Below are 12,500 nucleotides of genomic sequence, written 5' to 3'. Positions count from 1 at the left end.
GAGGCAGCATCCTCGGACACCGGCCGGGAGCGCGCGGGCGCTGTGGAAGTAAGTACATCCGCTCCTGGTACCTAAAAATTCCTCCAGCGGCGGGCCCCGGGCCTAAACTTTCTCCGGGCCGCGCAACACGCACTTTCCGCCGGACACCGACGGAGGCAACGTCCCCCTCCTGCGGTGACAAAAAAAATCCACCCCTGGTACCTAAAAATTTCTCCAGCGGCGGGCCCCTGGCCTAAACTTTCTCCGGCCCGCGCAACACGCACTTTCCGTCGGACACGGACGGAGGCAACGTCCCCCTCCTGCGGTGACAAAAAAAATCCACCCCTGGTACCTAAAAATTTCTCCAGCGGCGGGCCCCTGGCCTAAATTTTCTCCGGCCCGCGCAACACGCACTTTGCGCCGGACGCCGGTCCCAAACCACCACCGCCGACCGCCACAAGGCGACAGCCACCATCCCCAAGCGCCATCCCCGACCGCCACAAGGCGACCGCCACAAGGCGACCGCCACAAGGCGACAGCCACCATCCCCAAGCGCCATCCCCGACCGCCACAAGGCGACCGCCACCAGCCGACCGCCACAAGGCGACAGCCACCATCCCCAAGCGCCATCCCCAAGCGCCACCCCCGACCGCCACCAGCCGACCGCCACCAGCCGACCGCCACCAGCCGACCGCCACCAGCCGACAGCCACCATCCCCAAGCGCCACCCCCGACCGCCGCCCCCCGACCGCCACAAGGCGACCGCCACCAGCCGACCGCCACAAGGCGACAGCCACCATCCCCAAGCGCCACCCCCGACCGCCACCCCCCGACCGCCACCAGCCGACCGCCACCAGCCGACCGCCACCAGCCGACCGCCACAAGGCGACAGCCACCATCCCCAAGCGCCATCCCCGACCGCCACCCCCCGACCGCCACAAGGCGACAGCCACCATCCCCAAGCGCCATCCCCGACCGCCACCCCCCGACCGCCACCAGCCGACCGCCACCAGCCGACCGCCACAAGGCGACAGCCACCATCCCCAAGCGCCATCCCCGACCGCCACAAGGCGACCGCCACAAGGCGACCGCCACCAGCCGACCGCCACAAGGCGACAGCCACCATCCCCAAGCGCCATCCCCGACCGCCACAAGGCGACCGCCACAAGGCGACCGCCACCAGCCGACCGCCACAAGGCGACAGCCACCATCCCCAAGCGCCATCCCCGACCGCCACCCCCCGACCGCCACCAGCCGACCGCCACCAGCCGACAGCCACCATCCCCAAGCGCCATCCCCAAGCGCCACCCCCGACCGCCACCAGCCGACCGCCACCAGCCGACCGCCACCAGCCGACCGCCACCAGCCGACAGCCACCATCCCCAAGCGCCATCCCCAAGCGCCACCCCCGACCGCCACCAGCCGACAGCCACCAGCCGACCGCCACCAGCCGACCGCCACCGGCCGTTCGCGGTGTGCGCCGCCGTTCCCCAAGCACCCTCCGGGACGAAGCCGGAGCCAGAGAATAGCAGCGGTGGTGCGTAAAAGCTGCGGCCGGGCCTCGCGGAAGGTCCCCGGGCGGCGAGCTGCGGAGCCCCGGCCTCCAGCTTCCACCAGGTAATAGGACCGGGCGCGCGTAAAAGCTGCGGCCGGGCCTCGCGGAAGGTCCTCGGGCATCCAGCGAGATCACACGGCCCCCACCGGAGGCGGCTAGCGCCTCCGTAGAGTAGTACCGGCCCGTGGAAGCGGCCGCCCGTCAGCCTGCGTTGCCGCTGGTCGAAAAATGCACTAAGTGCCAAACCCCATTCATTTACAACGGCGTGTCCGCCAGAGGGCGCACTTCCCCCGGCGGACCAGCCGGCGGGGCTCGTTAGAGAGTGTATCCGCCTGGCAGTGCCTCCTGGACGGCCTGTATTCCGGACCGCGACCGCTAACTTACGGGAGCCTAAACGGCCCGCGGACCAGCCGGCGGGTCCTCCGTGAAAGCCTATCCGCCTGGCGGTGCCTCCTGGCCGGCCTGGATTCCGGACCGCGACCGCTCACTCGCGGGACCCTAAACGGCCCGCGGACCAGCCGGCGGGTCCTCCGTGAAAGCCTATCCGCCTGGCGGTGCCTCCTGGCCGGCCTGGATTCCGGACCGCCACCGCTCACTCGCGGGACCCTAAACGGCCCGCGGACCAGCCGGCGGCTCCTCCGTGAAAGCCTATCCGCCTGGCGGTGCCTCCTGGCCGGCCTGGATTCCGGACCGCCACCGCTCACTCGCGGGACCCTAATCGGCCCGCGGACCAGCCGGCGGATCCTCCGTGAAAGCCTATCCGCCTTCGCCGGTTCCCCGGCCGGCCACGGGTGGCGAGAATCCGGCCTCCTCGCCCGGAGCGCGCTTCGACTTGGGCGAAAAATGCACCAAGTGCCAAACCCCATTCATTTACAACGGCGTGTCCGCCAGAGGGCGCACTTCCTCCGGCCGGCGGGGCTCGTTAGAGAGCGCGTCCGCCTTGGCCGGTTCCCCGGCCGGCCACGGGTGGCGAGAATCCGGCCTCCTCGCCCGGAGCGCGCTTCGACTTGGGCGAAAAATGCACTAAGTGCCAAACCCCATTCATTTACAACGGCGTGTCCGCCAGAGGGCGCACTTCCTCCGGCCGGCGGGGCTCGTTAGAGAGCGCGTCCGCTTTCGCCGGTTCCCCGGTCGGCCGCGAACGGCGAAAAGCCGGCCTCTTCCCCCGGAGCCCGGTGGGCGAATTTTTTTTTTTTTTTTTTTTTTCAAAGTGCCAACGGCTCTCGCGCCGCGCTGCGTCCGCCTTCGCCGGTTCCCCGGTCGGCTCCGAACGAGCGAAAATTCGGCCTCTTGCCCCGGAGCCCGGTCGGCGAATTATTTATTTATTTATTTATTTATTTTTCCAAAGTGCCAACGGCTCTCGCGCCGCGATGCGTCCGCCTTCGCCGGTTCCCCGGTCGGCCACGAACGGCCAAAAATCGGCCTCTCCCCCCGGAGCCCGGTCGGCGAATTATTATTTATTTATTTATTTATTTATTTATTTTTCCAAAGTGCCAACGGCTCTCGCGCCGCGATGCGTCCGCCTTCGCCGGTTCCCCGGTCGGCCACGAAGTATTGCGCATGATTATACGCGATGTTAATATTTATTTAATTATTAAATAAATACATACATGTGTTTATTAATGATATACGCGATGTTAATATTTATTTAATTATTACCTATATTATGAATAAACTAACGGTGATTTTACACGATTTGACTACATACGTGACCGTGATATAGTGCCGAGGGCTCCCGCGCCGTCACGCGTCCGCCTTGGCACGGGTCGCCCGCGGCAGCGAGCGTTCGGCTCGCGGGGGTCCGCGGGGTGTTATTAGGGAGTGCGGCAGCCGTGCCGAGGCTCCGGCCGGCCGCCGGAAGTCCCGCGGGGGAGCGTCGGAGCTCCGCGAGGCCGGCCGGGGAGCCTCTTAGTCATCGCCCGCGCTCGCGGTGGTCCCGGTCGCTTAAAGTGCCACGGGAGGCGTAGCGATGCGAGTGAGTGTGCGCAAAGTGCGAGAGGCGGTGCATTTACGCGCCGTGTCCGCGAGAGGGAGGCAATTCCCCGTTGCGACCTCCGGGAGATCAGCGGGCCGCCGAAAAGGCTCGGCCGGGGTGCCTGGAGCCTCCTCGGGCGTCGAGTTAGGAGGGGGGCGCGCGGAGAACCGGCTGGATGTCCCCTGGAAGCTCAGCGGGCCGTGGGAAAGGCTTGGCCGGGGTGCCGGAAGCCTCGGCCGGCTTAAAAGTGAGGAGGAAAGCGCGCGGAGAACCGGCCGGAGGTCCCCTGGAAGCTCAGCGGGCCGTGGAGAAAGCTTAGCCGGGGTGCCTGGAGCCTCGGCCGGCTTAAAATGTGAGGAGGAAAGCGCGCGGAGAACCGGCCGGAGGTCCCCTGGAAGCTCAGCGGGACGTGGGAAACGCTTGGCCGGGGTGCCGGAAGCCTCGGCCGGCTTAAAAGTGAGGAGGAAAGCGCGCGGAGAACCGGCCGGAGGTCCCCTGGAAGCTCAGCGGGCCGTGGGAAACGCTTGGCCGGGGTGCCGGGAGCCTCGGCCGGCTTAAAACGTGAGGAGGAAAGCACCGGGAGAACCGGCTGGAGGTCTTCTGGAAGCTCAGCGGGCCGCCGAAAACGCGTAGCCGAGGTGCCGGGAGCCTCCTCGGGCGTCAAAAGTGAGGAGCGACGCACCCCCGAGAACCGCCCGGGTCCTCCAGCCACCGTTGAAAAAGACGTCGAGTCAGGCTACCTTAAGAGAGTCACAGTTACTCCCGCCGTTTACCCGCGCGGAGCGTCATCGCCTCCGCGAACCGTCAAAAATAAATAAATTCATAAATAAATAAATGTCAAGTGAGCCTACCTTAAGAGAGTCACAGTTACTCCCGCCGTTTACCCGCGCGGAGCGTCATCGCCTCCGCGAACCGTCAAAAATAAATAAATACATAAATAAATAGATGTCAAGTGAGCCTACCTTAAGAGAGTCACAGTTACTCCCGCCGTTTACCCGCGCGGAGCGTCATCGCCTCCGCGAACCGTCAAAAATAAATAAATACATAAATAAATAGATGTCAAGTGAGCCTACCTTAAGAGAGTCACAGTTACTCCCGCCGTTTACCCGCGCGGAGCGTCATCGCCTCCGCGAACCGTCAAAAATAAATAAATACATAAATAAATAGATGTCAAGTGAGCCTACCTTAAGAGAGTCACAGTTACTCCCGCCGTTTACCCGCGCGGAGCGTCATCGCCTCCGCGAACCGTCAAAAATAAATAAATACATAAATAAATAGATGTCAAGTGAGCCTACCTTAAGAGAGTCACAGTTACTCCCGCCGTTTACCCGCGCGGAGCGTCATCGCCTCCGCGAACCGTCAAAAATAAATAAATACATAAATAAATAGATGTCAAGTGAGCCTACCTTAAGAGAGTCACAGTTACTCCCGCCGTTTACCCGCGCGGAGCGTCATCGCCTCCGCGAACCGTCAAAAATAAATAAATACATAAATAAATAGATGTCAAGTGAGCCTACCTTAAGAGAGTCACAGTTACTCCCGCCGTTTACCCGCGCGGAGCGTCATCGCCTCCGCGAACCGTCAAAAATAAATAAATACATAAATAAATAGATGTCAAGTGAGCCTACCTTAAGAGAGTCACAGTTACTCCCGCCGTTTACCCGCGCGGAGCGTCATCGCCTCCGCGAACCGTCAAAAATAAATAAATACATGAATAAATAGTCAAGTGAGCCTACCTTAAGAGAGTCGTAGTTACTCCCGCCGTTCGGCCGCTTAAAGTGCCACGGGAGGCGTAGCAATGCGAGTGAGTGTGCGCCAAGTGCGAGAGGCGGTGTATTTACTCGCCGTGTCCGCGAGAGGGAGGTAACTCCCCGTTGCGACCTCCGGGAGAGCAACGGGCCGCCGAAAACGCTCAGCCGAGGTGCTGGAAGCCTCGGCCGGCTCTCAAAGCGAGGCGCGAGGCACCGGGAGAACCGGCTGGAGGTACCCTGGAAGCTCAGCGGGCCGTGGGAAACGCTCAGCCGAGGTGCTGGAAGCCTCGGCCGGCTCACAAAGCGAGGCGCGAGGCACCGGGAGAACCGGCTGGAGGTCCCCTGGAAGCTCAGCGGGCCGTGGGAAACGCTCAGCCGAGGTGCTGGAAGCCTCGGCCGGCTCACAAAGCGAGGCGCGAGGCACCGGGAGAACCGGCCGGAGGTCCCCTGGAAGCTCAGCGGGCCGTGGAGAAAGCTTAGCCGGGGTGCCGGAAGCCTCGGCCGGCTTAAAATGTGAGGAGGAAACCGGCTGGACGTCTTCTGGAAGATCAGCGGGCCGTGGAAAATGCTAAGCCGAGGTGCTGGTTGTCGAATAAGGCTCCGCCATCTCGTAGAAGGTGCTAATAAAGTTCATATCCGCTCGGCTGGAGGTAATTGGCCCGCGGACCGGCCGGCGGGACCTCCGTGACAGCCTACCCGCCTGGCGGTGCCTCCTGGCCGGCGTGCATTCCGGGCCGCGACCGCTAACTTACGGGACCATAAATGGCCCGCGGACCAGCTGGCGGGACCTCCGTGACCGCCTATCCGCCTGGCGGTGCCTCCTGGCCGGCCTGGATTCCGGACCGCGACCGCTCACTCGCGGGACCCTAAATGGCCCGCGGACCAGCCGGCGGGACCTCCGTGACAGCCTATCCGCCTCCCGGTGGCTGCTGGCCGGCGCGGATTCCGGGCCGCGACCGCTAACTTACGGGACCCCAATTGGCCCGCGGACCAGCCGGCGGGACCCCCGTGACCGCCTATCCGCCTTGGCCGGTTCCCCGGCCGGCCACGGATGGCGAGAATCCGGCCTCCTCGCCCGGAGCGCTCGTCGGCTTCGGCGAAAAATGCACTAAGTGCCAAACCCCATTCATTTACAATGGCGTGTCCGCCAGAGGGCGCAGTTCCCCCCGCGGACCGGCCGGCGGGACCTCCGTGACAGCCTATCCGCCTGGCGGTGGCTGCGGGCCGGCGCGGATTCCGGGCCGCGACCGCTAACTTACGGGACCCCGATTGGCCCGCGGACCAGCCGGCGGGACCTCCGTGACCGCCTATCCGCCTGCGCTGGTTCCCCGGCCGGCGCGAATTCCGGGCCGCGACCGCTAACTTACGGGACCCCGATTGGCCCGCGGACCAGCCGGCGGGACCTCCGTGACCGCCTATCCGCCTGCGCTGGTTCCCCGGCCGGCGCGAATTCCGGGCCGCGACCGCTAACTTACGGGACCCCGATTGGCCCGCGGACCAGCCGGCGGGACCTCCGTGACCGCCTATCCGCCTGCGCTGGTTCCCCGGCCGGCGCGAATTCCGGGCCGCGACCGCTAACTTACGGGACCCCGATTGGCCCGCGGACCAGCCGGCGGGACCTCCGTGACCGCCTATCCGCCTGCGCTGGTTCCCCGGCCGGCGCGAATTCCGGGCCGCGACCGCTAACTTACGGGACCCCGATTGGCCCGCGGACCAGCCGGCGGGACCTCCGTGACCGCCTATCCGCCTGCGCTGGTTCCCCGGCCGGCGCGAATTCCGGGCCGCGACCGCTAACTTACGGGACCCCGATTGGCCCGCGGACCAGCCGGCGGGACCTCCGTGACCGCCTATCCGCCTGCGCTGGTTCCCCGGCCGGCGCGAATTCCGGGCCGCGACCGCTAACTTACGGGACCCCAATTGGCCCGCGGACCAGCCGGCGGGACCTCCGTGACCGCCTATCCGCCTCCGCTGGTTCCCCGCTCGGCGTGGATTCCGGACCGCGACCGCTAAATTACGGGACCCAAATTGGCCCGCGGACCAGCCGGCGGGACCTCCGTGACCGCCTATCCGCCTTCGCTGGTTCCCCGGTCGGCCACAGATGACGAATATTCGGCCTCTCGCTCTGGAAGTCCTGCCGACTTAGCCGAAAATTTTCTAAGTGCCATCGGCTCTCGCTCGGAAAAGTGTCCGCCTCGTCTGGTTCCCCAGCTCGGCCTCAGAATTCGAAAATTCGGCCTCTCTGAGGTACCAGGGGTAGGCTTTATGTACTTGGTCCCCCCAGTTAGTGTACTCATCACTTTACCCCCCTTTCGCAAAATATAGTCGGCACGTATGTGCAGAACTGTTTATTTTCATTTTAAAAATTTTCTAAGTGCCAGCGGAAGCTGTCACACGAACTGTCCGAGCTACCACGGTGCCCATCCCGGGCAGTGACGGCAAAAGGCCGATGTGTGTTTGATGGAAGTCTGAATAATTTCTAAGTGCCAACGGCTCAACCGCCGTAAAGTGTCCGCCTCGGCTGGTTCTCCCGGTCGGCCCGAACGAGCGAAAATTCGGCCTCTTCCCCTGGAGGTCCGGAACATTTTGGCGAATATTTTCAAAGTGCCAACGGCTGTTCCGCCGTAACGTGTCCGACCCGGCTGGTTCCTCCGGTCGGCCCGAACGAGCGAAAATTCGGCCTCTTCCCCTGGAGGTCCGGACGACTTTGGCGAATATTTTCTAAGTGCGAACGGCTGTTGCGCCGTAACGTGTCCGACCCGGCTGGTTCCTCCGGTCGGCCTGAACGAGCGAAAATTCGGCCTCTTCCCCTGGAGGTCCGGACGACTTTGGCGAATATTTTCAAAGTGCCAACGGCTGTTGGGCCGTAAAGTGTCCGACCCGGCTGGTTCCTCCGGTCGGCCCGAACGAGCGAAAATTCGGCCTCTTCCCCTGGAGGTCCGGAACATTTTGGCGAATATTTTCAAAGTGCCAACGGCTGTTGCGCCGTAACGTGTCCGACCCGGCCGGTTCCTCCGGTCGGCCCGAACGAGCGAAAATTCGGCCTCTTCCCCTGGAGGTCCGGAACATTTTGGCGAATATTTTCAAAGTGCCAACGGCCGTTCCGCCGTAAAGTGTCCGACCCGGCTGGTTCCTCCGGTCGGCCCGAACGAGCGAAAATTCGGCCTCTTCCCCTGGAGGTCCGGACGACTTTGGCGAATATTTTCAAAGTGCCAACGGCTGTTGGGCCGTAAAGTGTCCGACCCGGCTGGTTCCTCCGGTCGGCCCGAACGAGCGAAAATTCGGCCTCTTAACCCTGGAGGTCCGTTCAAGTTTAACGAATAATTTCTAAGTGCTAACGGCTGTTGCGCCGTAACGTGTCCGACCCGGCCGGTTCCTCCGGTCGGCCCGAACGAGCGAAAATACGGCCTCTTCCCCTGGAGGTCCGGAACATTTTGGCGAATATTTTCAAAGTGCCAACGGCTGTTGCGCCGTAACGTGTCCGACCCGGCTGGTTCCTCCGGTCGGCCCGAACGAGCGAAAATTCGGCCTCTTCCCCTGGAGGTCCGTTCAAGATTAACGAATATTTTCTAAGTGCCAACGGCTCTTGCGCCGAAAAGCGTCCGCCTCGGCTGGTTCCCGCGGTCGGACACAAAATGTGTCAATTCGGCCTCTCTGAGGTACCAGGGGTGGGCTTTATGTACTTGGTCCCCCCACTTAGTGTACTCATCACTTTACCCCCATTTCGCAAAATATAGTCGGCACGTATGTGCAGAACTGTTTATTTTCATTTTAAAAATTGTCTAAGTGCCAGCGGAAGCTGTCACGCGAACTGTCCGAGCTACCACGGTGCCCATCCCGGGCAGTGACGGCAAAAGGCCGATGTGTGTTTGATGGAAGTCTGAATAATTTCTAAGTGCCAACGGCTCAACCGCCGTAAAGTGTCCGCCTCGGCTGGTTCTCCCGGTCGGCCCGAACGAGCGAAAATTCGGCCTCTTCCCCTGGAGGTCCGGAACATTTTGGCGAATATTTCCTAAGTGCCAACGGCTGCTCCGCCGTAAAGTGTCCGCCTCGGCTGGTTCCCCCGGTCGGCCAGAACAAGTGAAAATTCGGCCTCTTCCCCTGGAGGTCCGGAACATTTTGGCGAATATTTCCTAAGTGCCAACGGCTGCTCCGCCGTAAAGTGTCCGCCTCGGCCGGTTCACCCGGTCGGCCAGAACAAGTGAAAATTTGGCCTCTTCCCCTGGAGGTCCGGAACATTTTGGCGAATATTTCCTAAGTGCCAACGGCTGCTCCGCCGTAAAGTGTCCGCCTCGGCCGGTTCACCCCGGTCGGCCAGAACAAGTGAAAATTTGGCCTCTTCCCCTGGAGGTCCGGAACATTTTGGCGAATATTTCCTAAGTGCCAACGGCTGCTCCGCCGTAAAGTGTCCGACTCGGCTGGTTCCCCCGGTCGGCCAGAACAAGTGAAAAATCGGCCTCTTCCCCTGGAAGTCCGGCCGAGTTAAGGCAAATATTTCCTAAGTGCCAACGGCTGCTCAGCCTTAAAGTGTCCGACTCGGCTGGTTCCCGATGTCGGCCAGAACAAGTGAAAATCCGGCCTCTTCCCCTGGAAGTCCGGCCGAGTTAAGGCAAATATTTCCTAAGTGCCAACGGCTGCTCAGCCTTTAAGTGTCCGACTCGGCTGGTTCCCGATGTTGGCCAGAACAAGTGAAAATCCGGCCTCTTCCCCTGGAAGTCCGGCCGAGTTAAGGCAAATATTTCCTAAGTGCCAAGGGCTGCTCAGCCTTAAAGGGCCCGACTCGTCTGGTTCCCGATGTCGGCCAGAACAAGTGACAATTCGGCCTCTTCCCCTGGAGGTCTTTTCAAGTTTAACGAATATTTTCTAAGTGCCGACGGCTGCTCCGCCTTAAAGCGTCCGACTCGGCTGGTTCCCGATGTCGGCCAGAACAAGTGACAATTCGGCCTCTTCCCCTGGAGGTCCTTTCAAGTTTAACGAATATTTTCTAAGTGCCAACGGCTGCTCCGCCTTAAAGCGTCCGACTCGGCTGGTTCCCGATGTCGGCCAGAACAGGTGAAAATTCGGCCTCTTCCCCTGGAGGTCCGTTCAAGTTTGGCGAATATTTTCTAAGTGCCAACGGCTGCTCCGCCTTAAAGTGTCCGACTCGGCTGGTTCCCGATGTCGGGCAGAACAAGTGACAATTCGGCCTCTTCCCCTGGAAGTCCGGCCGAGTTTGGCGAATATTTTCTAAGTGCCAACGGCTGCTCCGCCGTAAAGAGTCCGACTCGGCTGGTTCCCGATGTCGGCCAGAACAAGTGACAATTCGGCCTCTTCCCCTGGAGGTCCTTTGAAGTTTAGCGAATATTTTCTAAGTTCCAACGGCTCTTGCGCCGAAAAGCGTCCGACTCGGCTGGTTCCCGATGTCGGCCAGAACAGGTGAAAATTCGGCCTCTTCCCCTGGAGGTCCGTTCAAGTTTGGCGAATATTTTCTAAGTGCCAACGGCTGCTCCGCCTTAAAGTGTCCGACTCGGCTGGTTCCCGATGTCGGGCAGAACAAGTGACAATTCGGCCTCTTCCCCTGGAAGTCCGGCCGAGTTTGGCGAATATTTTCTAAGTGCCAACGGCTGCTCCGCCGTAAAGAGTCCGACTCGGCTGGTTCCCGATGTCGGCCAGAAAAAGTGACAATTCGGCCTCTTCCCCTGGAGGTCCTTTGAAGTTTAGCGAATATTTTCTAAGTGCCAACGGCTCTTGCGCCGAAAAGCGTCCGCCTCGGCTGGTTCCCGCGGTCGGCCGTAATAGGCGAAAATTCGGCCTCTTCCCCTGGAGCGACCTCCAAATTTGGGCGAAATTTTTCTAAGTGCCTAAAGGTACCAGGGGTTTGGGTACCAGGGGTGCAGTACGAACTGGTCTTTTGTCAACCCATGTACTTTTTCTAGAGTACATGGGTTGGTCCCCCCACTTAGTGTACTCATCACTTTACCCCCCTTTCGCAAAATATAGTCAGAACGAGCATGGGGACGCAATTGTTTTCCATGCAAATCAATTGGGCCTGGTCCGAGCGCTGGTAACGGCCGCCAGCAAGCGTCCCCTGCTCGGATAGCAGAACTGAAGAAGGCACGGCACTTCCAGAGAGAGAGAGAAAATTTTCTAAGTGCCACATTTCTCAAAAATTTTCAAAGTGCCACATTTCTCAAAAATTTTCAAAGTGCCACATTTCTCAAAAATTTTCAAAGTGCCACATCTCTCAAAAATGTTCAAAGTGCCACATCTCTGAAAAACTTTCTAAGTGCCACATCTCTGAAAAAACTTTCTAAGTGCCACATCTCTGAAAACTTTCTAAGTGCCACATCTCTGAAAAATTTTCTAAGTGCCACAGCACGGCTGTGAAATATTCAAAGTCCTACAGGCATTGGCAGAATCCGCGGACGGCCGTCTGCTCCCGGCGGCCGCCGCGAAGCTACTACCCCCTCCCGGGGACGGCTGTCTGCTCCCGGCAGCCGTCCTTACCCCCCTCCCCCGTTTGCACCGCCTGAAGTTAGACCCGCCTTGGTAGGGCCCCCACCGGCCCCGGCTCGCCGGCGTTGGGTGGACGGTTCCTGCCCACTTGCGGGTCCCGGTCGCTTGGCAACCGACCGGGGAGGACCAGCCGCCTCCTTAAACACAGGCTGGAAGGGAAATCCGATCAAGCTACGGAGGACCGGCCGCCTCCTTAAACACAGGCCGGAAGGGAAATCCGATCAAGCTACGGAGGACCGGTCGCCTCCCTAAACACAGGCCGGGCAAAAATCTGCGAATGGGCCCGTCAAGGGTAGTGGGTCATCCAAGGAGGGAGGTACCGGCCGCCTCCTTAAACACAGGCCGGGCAAAAATCTGCGAATGGCCCGTCAAGGGTAGAAGGTCATCCAAGGAGGGAGGTACCGGCCGCCTCCTTAAACACAGGCCGGGCAAAAATCTGCGAATGGCCCGTCAAGGGTAGAAGGTCATCCAAGGAGGGAGGTACCGGCCGCCTCCTTAAACACAGGCCGGGCAAAAATCTGCGAATGGCCCGTCAAGGGTTGTTGGTCATCCAAGGAGGGAGGTACCGGCCGCCTCCTTAAACACAGGCCGGGCAAAAATCTGCGAACGGCCCGTCAAGGGTTCTGTCTCATCCAAGAAAGGGGTACCGGCCGCCTCAGAGGCCGGAGCGAAGGGGGCGAAAGGCTGTCGATGGGGAAGGATCGGGGCCACGGCTAATCTAGCGATGCCCGCGTCGGGCGGTCACTCC

The sequence above is a fragment of the Syngnathus scovelli genome, unplaced genomic scaffold (assembly GCF_024217435.2).
Source record: "Syngnathus scovelli strain Florida unplaced genomic scaffold, RoL_Ssco_1.2 HiC_scaffold_113, whole genome shotgun sequence".
Taxonomy (NCBI): Eukaryota; Metazoa; Chordata; class Actinopteri; order Syngnathiformes; family Syngnathidae; genus Syngnathus; species Syngnathus scovelli.
This window is presented reverse-complemented; position numbering follows the sequence as displayed.